Raw genomic sequence first — 12,265 nt, forward strand, 5'->3', positions numbered from 1 at the left:
GAGCAGTGTACTTACCGTCCGTGCGGCTCCCCGGGCGCTCCAGAGTGACGTCAGGGCGCCCCAAGCTCATGGATCATGTGATCACATGGACACGTCATCCATGCGCATGGGGCGCCCTGACGTCATTCTGGAGCGCCCCGGGAGCCGCACGGACTGTAAGTATACCGCTCCCCCGCTCCCCACTACTACTATGGCAACCAGGACCTTAATAGCGTCCTGGGTGCCATAGTAACACTGAAAGCATTTGGAAGACGGTTCCGTCTTCAAATGCTTTCAGTACACTTGCGTTTTTCCGGATCCGGCAGGCACCTCCGGCAACGGAAGTGCATGCCGGATCCCAACAACGCAAGTGTGAAAGAGGCCTTAAAGGTGGGAAGACAATGTAATAGAGCAGCACGAAATGCCAGCAGAATGCTTGGATGTATAGGGAGAGGTATAAGCAGTAGAAAGAGTGAAGTGCTTATGCCGCTGTACAGAACACTGGTGAGACCTCACTTGGAGTATTGTGCGCAGTACTGGAGGCCACATCTCCAGAAGGATATAGATACTCTAGAGAGAGTTCAGAGAAGAGCTACTAAACTAGTACATGGATTGCAGGATAAAACTTACCAGGAAAGGTTAAAGGACCTTAATATGTATAGCTTGGAAGAAAGAAGAGACAGAGGGGAGATGAGAGAAACTTTTAAATACATAAAGGGAATCAACTCGGTAAAGGAGGAGAGAAGATTTAAAAGAAGAAAAACTACCACAAGAGGACACAGTTTTAAATTAGAGGGGCAAAGGTTTAAAAGTAATATCAGGAAGTATTACTTTACTGAGAGAGTAGTGGATGCATGGAATAGCCTTCCTGCAGAAGTGGTAGCTGCAAATACAGTGAAGGAGTTTAAGCATGCATGGGATAGGCATAAGGCTATCCTTCATATAAGATAGGGCCAGGGGCTATCCATAGTATTCAGTATATTGGGCAGACTAGATGGGCCAAATGGTTCTTATCTGCCGACACATTCTATGTTTCTATGTTAACCCAATCCATATTAACCCCTTAATGACCGCCGATACATGTTTTTACAGCGGTCATTGATGGGCTTTATTCTAGTTTGCCACCTTTTTACGGCAGCCTAGAATAGGCGCTGCATGGGTCTCCCATGCAGCGGAGAGTCGGGCTCCTGCTCTAACAGCCCAGATCGGCAGAAGCGCCAATTCGGTCCGTTTAACCCCCTAAGCCTCATTCACGCGTCAGTGATTCACAGACGTGTGCTGTACGTGTTCTCCAGTGACAGCACACGCACCCACTCATTGTAATGTGTGTATTCACACATCAGTGTTTTATGGCTTTAGCGCAGATTGCAAAGCATGCTCTATTTTGTCCGCGTTCATGGATCCATCACGCCTATTATAGTCTATGGGTCTGTGAAAAACACGGATGCCATCCATGTTTCATCCCTGTTTCACAGACCATTACGAGGAGATGCTATGAAAATCTAATTTTCAGCTGTACAGTATCCATGAAACATGGATGACACACAGAGAGCCAAAAAAACGGACACACGGGCCAATCACGGACATCTTCACTGATGCATCACTGACCACTGATTTCACCCTGGACACGGACGTGTGAATGAGGCATTAGATGCCAATGTTCAATAGCAAACTTGCTCTGTCTCCCGTCTACACCCCACGAATGAGATGCGGGGTGCTGATGTCCGTGCACGGCAGGCTGGGACCTAATGAAGGCCCCAGCCCTGCCTGCAGTATATCCTAGCTCTCTGCCGCAGCCTGTTGGTGACTGTCAGTATAGTACTGACATGCAATACAGAGAATTATAGAAGCAATCACATGATTGCCTATTAAAGTCCTTTTTGTGGGACTATTAAATGGTTAAAAAAGTAATTAAATGCAAATAAATTCCAGAGCCTGCTGGAAATTACTGAAGGCTGGTCTGGGGCCTACATCAGACTCCAGGCAGCCTTCACACACATTGGCACCCCGCGATCGCATTTGCGGGGTGCCGATGGGAGACAGAGGGAGTTTTCTCCCTCTGTCAGCACATTACATGCGGTGGGCGCCATTGCCTGCTGCATGTAAAGTGTTAAACAGCCCGGATCGGCACTCCTGCCCGTCCGGGCTGTTAGAGCAGGGCCGCAGCTCTCATGTGAGAGCCGGGTCCCCGTTCCCCACTGCACGGGAGACCAGCCTAAGGCCCCTTAGTGACCGCCGTAAAAACATGTATGAGTGGACACTAAGGGGTTAAAAGAAATTTGATCTGCCAGTTAAAACCAGATAGCAACACCTCTGTTTTTATTTTCTGATCGTAGATTTTCTATTTCCTGAGCATGATTATGGGGACGGCTATCTTGCCTGGGCTGTTCTTAACAGCGTTTAGAGAGATGCTTTACGGCAGCCCCATGGTTCATATATACAATATAGACTGAAGGGGACCTCACTGACTTCTATGGTACAGTTTTCTGGGCATGCTCTGTGACCTGTGCAGAGGTCGTTGTACAAGGAGAGAATAGATAAGAATTGTGAATAGAGGATCCTGTCTTATCTACACACAGAGGTGATATCATTCCAGGCAGGATTAGAATGACAGATAAGCAGATAACTGCAGTAAAGTGATCTGTACAGACCAATAAGCCTATTATTAGGCTAAGGCTACTTTCACACTAGCATTTCTCTTTTCCGGTATTGAGATCCGGCAGAGGATCCCAAAACCGGAGAAAAATGCTTCCGTTTTGTCCCATTCATTGTCAATGGGGACAAAACGGAACTGAACATAACCGAAATGGAAATATAAAAATAACCATCAAATTTAAAAAAAAAATATGTTAAACATAAAAGCGTGATTTAAAGAATATGACATTTTCTGATGACACATTTGCTTTAAGTGTGAGTTGGGTAAAGTCCCGGACCCTTGACCAGAAAGGCTGAATAACATCACAAAACCAGACAATGAGCGGTATATGCTCCTGGAGAACCACAGTGGAGACAAGAGTCCGAGCAGGGCCGGACTGGGGATAGAAACCAGCCCTGGGAAAAGTTGCACACCAGCCCCACAGCATTGCGTCATTATTTACTTGTTTATAATAGGAGAAAGTGTTCATTTTAAAACACGTGTGTAAACACGAATATGAACTTTGCCCCACGATAGCTCTTTTGTGGAACCCCCATCGTTCATATTATCACAGTGTTTTCCCAACCAGGATGCCTCCAACTGTTGCAAAACTACAACTCTCAGCATGCTCAGACAGTGTTTTACCACGCCCTTTGATCCGCCCCTTTTTTGTTGGCCACCTATTTAATGATTGTTGCATGCAACATTTTACTTGACCAGCTATTTTAGATATTCTACGGCAGTCCTGTTACAATCCCCCCCAATGAGCCTTTCGACCAAATAATACAAATATTTATAAAATCTCACCCATATGCTGCAAAAAAAATAAAAAATCTGCAATGTAAAATCGATAATAAAGATCAACTACAAACATTTTTCACATAAAAACTTACAGTTACTTGGCTTGGCCCTTGGGGTTCTCCGACACCACTCGGTGGAGCTGATGTTGTGCTTTATCCTAATGAGAAAGATTTCATAATAAGGATTTGGAGAATGGGCAGAGGAATAGCAGAGCAGGGAGAGGATGGTGCTGCTACTAGGGGGTCATACCATGGGGGAGTAATAAAGCCCACCATAATTTCCCCCCCCCCCCAGTAGTAATAATTCTCCTTAAAATGTGCAAAACATACCCCTTTGTAATGCCCCCAGTTGAGCTAATGTTCCCATAATGTGCCAATATAAAATACCCCTTCTCAGTGCCCCCGTAGATGTCCCCCATAGTGCTCCCCCCCTTCCCCATAGTACCCACCATAATGTGTCCCAGTATAAAATGCCCCTATACAGAGCCCCCCATATAAAATACCCCTTCTTTTTAGCCTCAGTAGATGCCCCTATAGTGCCACCCAATAATCTGCCAGTAATAAGTGCCCCAATAGATGCCCCCAATTATGTGCCAATAAGATGTGCCCCCATAGATGCCCCCAATCATGTGCCATTAATAAGAGCCCCCCCCACCATCATGTGCCAGTAGCCAGAGCCCCCCCATATCATGTGCCAGTAGCCAGAGTGCCCCCCTATCATGTGCCAGTAGCCCCCCTTATCATGTGCCAGTAGCCGCCCCTTATCATGTGCCAGTCGCCGCCCCTTATCATGTGCCAGTAGTCGCCCCTTATCATGTGCCAGTAGCCCCCCCTTATGTGCCAGTAGCCCCCCCTTATGTGCCAGTAGCCCCTCTTATGTGCCAGTAGCCCCCCTTATGTGCCAGTAGCCGCCCCTTATCATGTGCCAGTAGCCGCCCCTTATCATGTGCCAGTAGCCGCCACTTATCATGTGCCAGTAGCCCCCCTTATGTGCCAGCAGCCAGTTCGGCTGCTCAGGGGCTTAGTGCAGGAGGGGGCCCCTTCTTACGGGCAGGGGGAGTGAGCTCTTCCATTGTGGAAGCGCTCATCTCTCTATATTCATCTGTATCGCCGTCTTTGGGACGGCGATACAGATGTATGCTGCGGTGGGGCAGGGGAGAGGCGTCTCCCTTTCCTAGTCCTCTCATAGGCTGCAGGCCTAGTGCCTGTAGCCTATCAGAGGCCGGCGCAGGCGGTCAATGATGTAATCGCGTCGCCTCAGCCGTACAGCGCGGGACACAGGCCGGAAGAGGCCTGCATCACATCGCTGAAAGCGGCAAGGAGGTAAGTATATCGTATATGTGTTTATTTATTTTTTATTTACACTTTGCTAGGGGCCTTATCTGGCACTTATGGGGGCATCTACTGGGGGCCCTATCTTATGTACTGGCACACATGGGAGACACTATGGAGAAAGAGGAGCACTGTGGGGGCCCTATTTTAAATACTGACACTAATGGGGGGCACTATGGAGGGGGGAGTACTATTGGGGCCCTATTTTATATACTGGCACATATGGGGGGCACTATGGAGGGGGAGAAGCACTATGGGGGGCCCTATCTTATTTACTTGCACACATTGGGGCACTATGGGGGGCCCTATCTTACTTACTGGCACACATGGAGGGCACTATGGAGGGGGAGGAGCACTATTTGGGCCCTATCTTATATACTAGCACACATGGGGAGCACTATGGAGAAGGGGGGAGCACTAGCATCCACTAGTGACCCTGTCTTATATACTGGCACACATGGGGGCCACTATGGAGATGGACCCCATATACTGGACCCCATATACTGGCACTATTGGGGTCATTATATAGGTGCATCATACTGGCACACATTATGGGGGCATTTTATACTGGCACTTTGTCAGGCACCATGGGGACAAGGGGAGGCGCACTTTTGGTGCATGATATAGGAGTATTTTATACTGGCGCAAATTATAGGGCACTATGGGGACCTTGGCTCAACGGGGGACACCAAGAGGGTTTTTTGGGCACACAGAAGGGGGCATTGGCACACATTAGGAGGGTACTATGGGGAAATTGGCTCTACAGAGGGCACTAAGAGGAGGTATTTTTTATACTGCCGCACAACATGGCATTTTTATGTACTGGCGCACATTATAAAGAGAATTATTACTACCGGGGGCTTTATGGTGGGATTTATTACAGTCGAGGGACTATGAGGAACATGAATACTAGTATGAGCACTATGGGAGCATTATTACTTCTGAGACCCAGTGGGGACATTATTACTGTAGGGGCACTATTACTACTGTATGTTGTCTGATAGATAGTTATTTATATTGGTGGGACTTTGGGGAGCACTGTTACTGTGGGGGGCACCCTGGCACGGTATCGGCTTAGCACAATTTTTTTTGAGGAACAATATGTTTACACTATTAGTGTCTGGGACACTGTTTCCTGGGCGCAGTTATTTTTTAGGACACTGTGTGCCAATAATTATTGAAGAGGAACTATCTGTGTGTAACTTGAATAGGGAGCACAGCAGGCACAATATTAGAGGTGGCAGGATGAGATGTTCAGAAGGTGGGAGGATGATGGGAAAACTAGGAAACTAAGATGTCTGTCTGTCAAACTCTACAGAGAAAAGAGATGGCTTTAAGAAATCAACATGGCGGTGTGGTCTGAAAGGAGAAGATGAGGACAGAGAACATCTACATCAAAGGAGATGTCACTGGATGTAAGAGGTATGTGGACCTGTATTAGGCTACCTTCACATCTGAGTTAGTGATTCTGGTAGGCAGGCTCTTCGGGCAGAGAACAGCCTGCTGGAATGCTCCTGCACTGCTGGATGCAGACAGAATGCCCGCCGGCCCCATTAACTATAATGGAGTCTGGCAGAGATCCGGCCACAATCTGGCAAAAATGCAGAGAATCAGCGGGACACAAACCGCTGCATGCCTGATTTTGTGTCCAGCCAATTCCTTGCATTCTCTGCCGGATCAGGTGGCCGGAGCGTAGAGCCGCAGGTGTGAAAGTTTCCTTACCCTGTATGTTTTGTATTGCTATAAGTAATGTTAGGACGGAATAGGTTATGTTGGGAATTTGGCTTGGGGGGGAGGGGGGGGGGGGGGCGTCAGGCACATTCTTTGCACAGGGGCCCTCTGCTGTCTGTGTCCGCCCCTGCTGCACAAAATAAGCCCTCACGCAGCTCATTCAACAAAAAATAAAAAAGTTATTGCTCTTAAAAATCATGACAGAAAATGTTATGTTAGAAAATCCAGATGCCGCTCCCTCCCTTCTGAGCCCTGGCATATCCCCAAATAACAGTTTACGACCACAATTGGGGTGTTACTGTATTCAGGAGAAAGTGGGTAGCAAATTGGGGGGGGGGGGGATATTCTCCTGTTATCTTTTGTGAAAAAGAAAGTTTGGACCTAAAGCACAATTTTCGTGTAAAAAAATTGCAATTTTTCATTTTCACACCCAAGTATTAAACATTCTATGAAACAGCTGTTGAGTGAAGTGCTTGCTACACCACTTAAAAATTCCTTGGGTGGTGTAGTTCACAAAATGTGGTCACTTTTTGGGGGTTTTCACTGTGGGGTTACTTCAGGAAATGCAACATAAGGCATGTTTCTACAAACTGCAGAATCAAGGTAATGAATATTGAGGTTTGTTTTGTTGTTAACCCTTGATGTGTTCCAGGAAAAAAAATTATAAAAAAAAGTGACATTTTGAAATTTCAACTCTATTTTGCTTTAATTCATGTGGAATACCTAAAGGGTTAAAAACATTTCTAAAACCAGTTTTGAATAGTTTGAGGGGTGCCATTTCTAAAATGGGGACATTTATGGGTTGGTTCTATTATGTAAGCACCACAAAGTAGGGATCGACCGATATAGATTTTTTAGAGCCAATACCGATAACCTGTGAACTTTCAGGCCGATAGCCGATAACTTATACCGATTTTCTGTGCATTTTTATTTTTGAAAAAAAAAACATTTCTCTTACGGCGTTCACTACATAGATTTTTTTTTTATATTTTAATAGTTTGGACTTTTCGGACGTGGCAATGTGTGATATGTTTATTTATTTATTGTTTATATATTATATATGTAAAATTGGGAAAGGGGGTGGTTTATACTTAATATTTAGGTGTTTTTTTAACTTTTTTTTTAATTTATTTTTTACTTTTTATTTATTAACTATTTCCCCCCTTAGGGGCTAGAATCTGGGATCTTTTAATCTCTTTTCCTATTCACCCTAATAGAGCTCTATTAGGGTGAATAGGACTTCACACTGTCCCTGATGCCCTGTGCATAGTACACACAGCAGCAGGGAGCTTACCATGGCAGCCAGGGCTTCAGTAGCATCCTGGCTGCCATGGTAACCGATCAGAGCCCCGGGATTAAACTGCTGGGGCTCCAATCAGAAGCTGCCACCACCACCAATGAAGAGGAGGGGAGGGCACCCTGCGGCCAGTGCCACCAGCGATTTTAATACTGGGGGGGGGGGTTGGGGGGCGCACTGCGCCACCAATGTTTTTAATACTGGGGGGTGCTCGGGAGGGCGCACTGCGCCACCAATGTTTTTAATACTGGGGAGGGCGCACTGCGCCACCAATGATAATTAACGTTAATACAAGAGGAGGGTGTGTCGGCGCAGAATCACATAGCCGGCACCCTGCCTCCAACTCCGATAATCAGTTGATCCCTACCACAAAGTGACTTCAGAACTGTACTGGTCCTTAAAAAAGTTGACTTTGGAAATTTTCTTAAAAATTTCAAAAATTGCTTCTAAAATTCTAAACCTTCTAGCGTCCTAATTTTTTTTTATTACATTACTAAAATGATGCCAACATAAAGTAGACATATGGGGAAAGTTCATAAATAAATATTTTATGAGGCATCACTATCTGTCTTAAAAGCAGAGAGATTCAAATTTAGAAAACTGTGATTTTTTTCACATTTTCGTAAACTTTTGGATTTTTTTTTTATAATAAAAACATATTGACTCAAATTTACCTAGTGACCTCTTCACCCCAATATGTCAAAGAAGGGTCCCTCTAATAGACTGGTATACTCCGGCCCCAAAAGAGTTTTAATGGGCCCTTCAACACTAAAGTTTGACATTTGTCCAAATTAGGCTACTTTCACACCTGCGTTCGGGTGTCCGCTCGTGAGCTCCGTTTGAAGGCTCTCACAAGCGGCCCTGAACGGATCCGTCCAGCCCTAATGCATAGTGAGTGGAGGCGGATCCGCTCAGAATGCATCAGTCTGGCTCCGTTCAGCCTCCGCTCCGCTCAGCAGGCGGACACCTGAACGCAGCTTGCAGCGTTCGGGTGTCCGCCTGGCCGTGCGGAGGCAAACGGATCCGTCCAGACTTACAATGTAAGTCAATGGGGACGGATCCGTTTGAAGATGACACAGTATGGCTCAATTTTCAAACGGATCCGTCCCCCATTGACTTTCAATGTAAAGTCAAAACGGATCCGTTTGCATTATCATGAACAAAAAAAAAAAAAAAATTTTTTTTTTTTTTTTGTTCATGTTTATGCAAACGGATCCGTTCTGAACGGATGCAAGCGTTTGCATTATAGGAGCGGATCCGTCTGTGCAGACATCAGACGGATCCGCTCCTAACGCAAGTGTGAAAGTAGCCTAAAGTGTGTTTCCCAAGAAAGTCCCTATGTCTTGAAGGTCAGTTAAAATGACTAATAGTGTGTTCCTGGGTTCAGAAAGCACAAGCAGGATATCATCTGTGAATGCCATAGCTTTCAATTCCCGGTTTTCCACCTTTATCCCCTGGTATAATGATGAACATGTTATATGGTGAAGCCGTGGGGCAATGGAAATGTTGAAAAGTAGGGGAGAAAGGGGACCGCCCTGACGGGTGCCTCTAAATAAGATCTATTGGGAGGGAGTTCTTACCGTTAACCGTTAGCACAGCGTTAGCTCATTCATTAAGCGACCGTACATAAGAAGGGAAAACTGAGCCAAAGTTTAGCCTGGGCAAGGATGCATAGAGAAAAGACCAAGACCATGTCAACGCCTTTTTCATATCAAAGCTGAGAAGCATGGAGAGAGGGCGAGACCTGGATCTCTGCCAGGTTTAAGGAGTAGTACGAGCATCATCAAAGCCGGGCGGTAATATTGAATCCTTATGTGCCAGATTATACAATCTAATAAATTCTAAAGAATGCAGCTTGTGGATAACTCATCGGTGCCTGGAGTCTTGTTTTTTGGAGAAGTCTTATAGATTGTCTAACCTCCTCCTCTGTTATATCTCATTCCAGAGTCTCCCGTTGCTTATCTGTTAAGCCAGGCAGGTAACGTGATCCCAGGAAAGTATGAATGGCATTTACGTCCATCGGTGGGGCATGATATATTGACTTATAGATAACGTCAGGTATATCCTGCTCAGTACAAGAGTACATTGTTGGTGTCAGGATCCTGAAGCTTTACTATGGTGTGTTGTGGCCTAATAGAATGGGTAAGTCAAGCAAATAAAGAGCCAACCTTGTTCCTCCAAGCAATAGTACCAGTTCTGAGTGGCTGTATAATGCCGCTCTGCTTGGCCCTGCAAGAACGTGTTAATAAGCAGCATGTGTCCTCATACCTTCATTTGGTTTCTTCTAAAGGAGTGCCTTAGTGTGCTTGTTGAGTGGTCCAAACGTTGTTGTGAAGAGCTTGAAAGTGAGTTGCATAGTGTTTTTTGAGATGTCTACCTCTCCCCAATTACCGCCTTGAAAGTCATCCAAAGAAGAGGAACATCATCTACAGGTTCAATAATGTCATCAATAAAATTACCCCATTGGGTCTCCAGATAGCTTTAAATGTTTTGAAATGACAAGAAATGGGAGGGATATCTCCAAATTTTACTCCTCTGGGCGGCTGGTAGCAGGTTCAAATCCAAGGTTATAGTGGCATGATGAGCATGGGATGTATTCCACCATACTCAACGGTGGCAAACAAAGGGGTAGAAGCTAGTAAATAGTCTATACGTGAATAGGTGCCATGCACAAGTGAGTAATAAGTGTATTCCCTGTTTTCTGGGTGAAGAAGTCACCATGGATCACAGAGTGAGAATTGTTGGAGTAGAGCTAGCAAAGCCGACTGCGACGAAGGGGGGATGGTGGACATAGTGGATTTATCCATATTAGGTTGTAAAGGAACATCAAGATCTCCTGGTCTGGTAAGAAGGTACTCCAACAGGGCTGAATAAAACTCATGGTTGGGAACTGAGGGGTACTAAACATTTAGAAGAGTGTAGAGTTTGCTAGTAAAATGTCCACTCACAAAAAGTGCCCTTCCGGATCTGCGTAATGGTCGATGATGGAATGTGGAAGGTCCTTACGAATGAGAATGTAAAGAATGCCTCAAGACAAGTGTCTATCCACCATGCTCGAAGCATGGGCAATCTCCAGCCTTCCAGTAAGTTTCCTGAAGAAACACTAGATCAGGAGGGAGGCATTTTGGATGTGTCTCTTGACTGGTGAATTTAGGCCGGCCACATTCCATAACACAAATCTAATTGTAGAGGGTGCGGTAAGTGTGTCAGCCCCTATTGAGAGAGTAGTACTCATCCTTCCTCCAGTGGATGCTGTGGCGGAGTTCAGATGAGAAGATGCAAGGGAGGTCCATCCCAGCTAGTAGTTGGATCCACTAAGACAAGAGAGCAACCATTACTCCTGGACTCACGGACAGGGAAGGGAAGAGAAGGGTTAGGGAAAGAAACAAAAACATAATACAGTAAGTCGAGTGAATTCTGTGAAATCACAAATGCAATAACTGAAAACATGAAGAACATGAGGGAATGAAGAGAACAGAGAAAGAAAAAAACATTGGCGTTTGCCAACCAGAATTTTTCTTTTTTCTAGACAATTTATCCCAAATCACGGACGGCCAAAATTATTTTGGTTAGTGTAGAAATTGTGGCCTACCTCTCTACGTGTCTTAAGCTCAGTGATTTTCAGGGTATCGCTGGTGACCTGGGCCAATGCCACATTATTGAAATATGAAGATCCAGACATTTGTCTAGCAATGGCATGAGAAGTCGAGAGACCTCTTGTGGCAGATGTGTCCTCCTCCATTGAGGAAATAATAGAATCTGATTGGGATTGATTTGAAAATTCTGGTGTAGCACCTAAGTCGGATAATTTGTGGGGAGCTTGGAGAGGACCGTTGTGGAATCCCAAATTTTCTAGTTGAGGATCTGGGTGGTAGTCCTGTTCATGATGAGGTAGGTTTTTTTCGATGCTTTTCCCCTTTTAACCATACCAGAGGAGCAATTGAGCAAATATTTGCCCATTCCAGGAGGGAATGAAACCAGGAGAAAAAGGAGGAGGCAGGATAAATCCACAAGGTTACATTAGGTCAGAATTTGGCACTCATCCCACACTACAGAGCAACCAAGTGTGTGGACAGTCAGTAGAACACATTCGAGAAAATCAAGCTTAATAGTCATGACATGAATTGACCACCTGGTGACGCTGTTGGTTTAATTCTCCAGAGATGCTTTGGAATTGCTTGTGTATTGCTTGTAGAATAATGGGGCGTGCACAGATCTCACGGGGCTCCATACCAAAACTTAGAATGAGACCCCCTCCCCACCCAGTTTCCAAGAGTGCATGCATCAGTCATTCCCAGGCACTGCAGAAAGCAAGTAACGCCCAGATTGCTGACGAAATTTACATTGTTTTTTTAATTTTTTTTAATGTTGCAGAATAAATCTTAATTTAATAACAGTTACATTAAAATTGGAAAAACCTTCCCAAAAATGTGACTTTTTTATTGCAGATTTTTTGTATGTGTCTGAAGTAAATCTTGTTGGTGCACAACT

Source organism: Bufo bufo, chromosome 1 (assembly GCF_905171765.1).
Source record: "Bufo bufo chromosome 1, aBufBuf1.1, whole genome shotgun sequence".
Classification (NCBI taxonomy): Eukaryota; Metazoa; Chordata; class Amphibia; order Anura; family Bufonidae; genus Bufo; species Bufo bufo.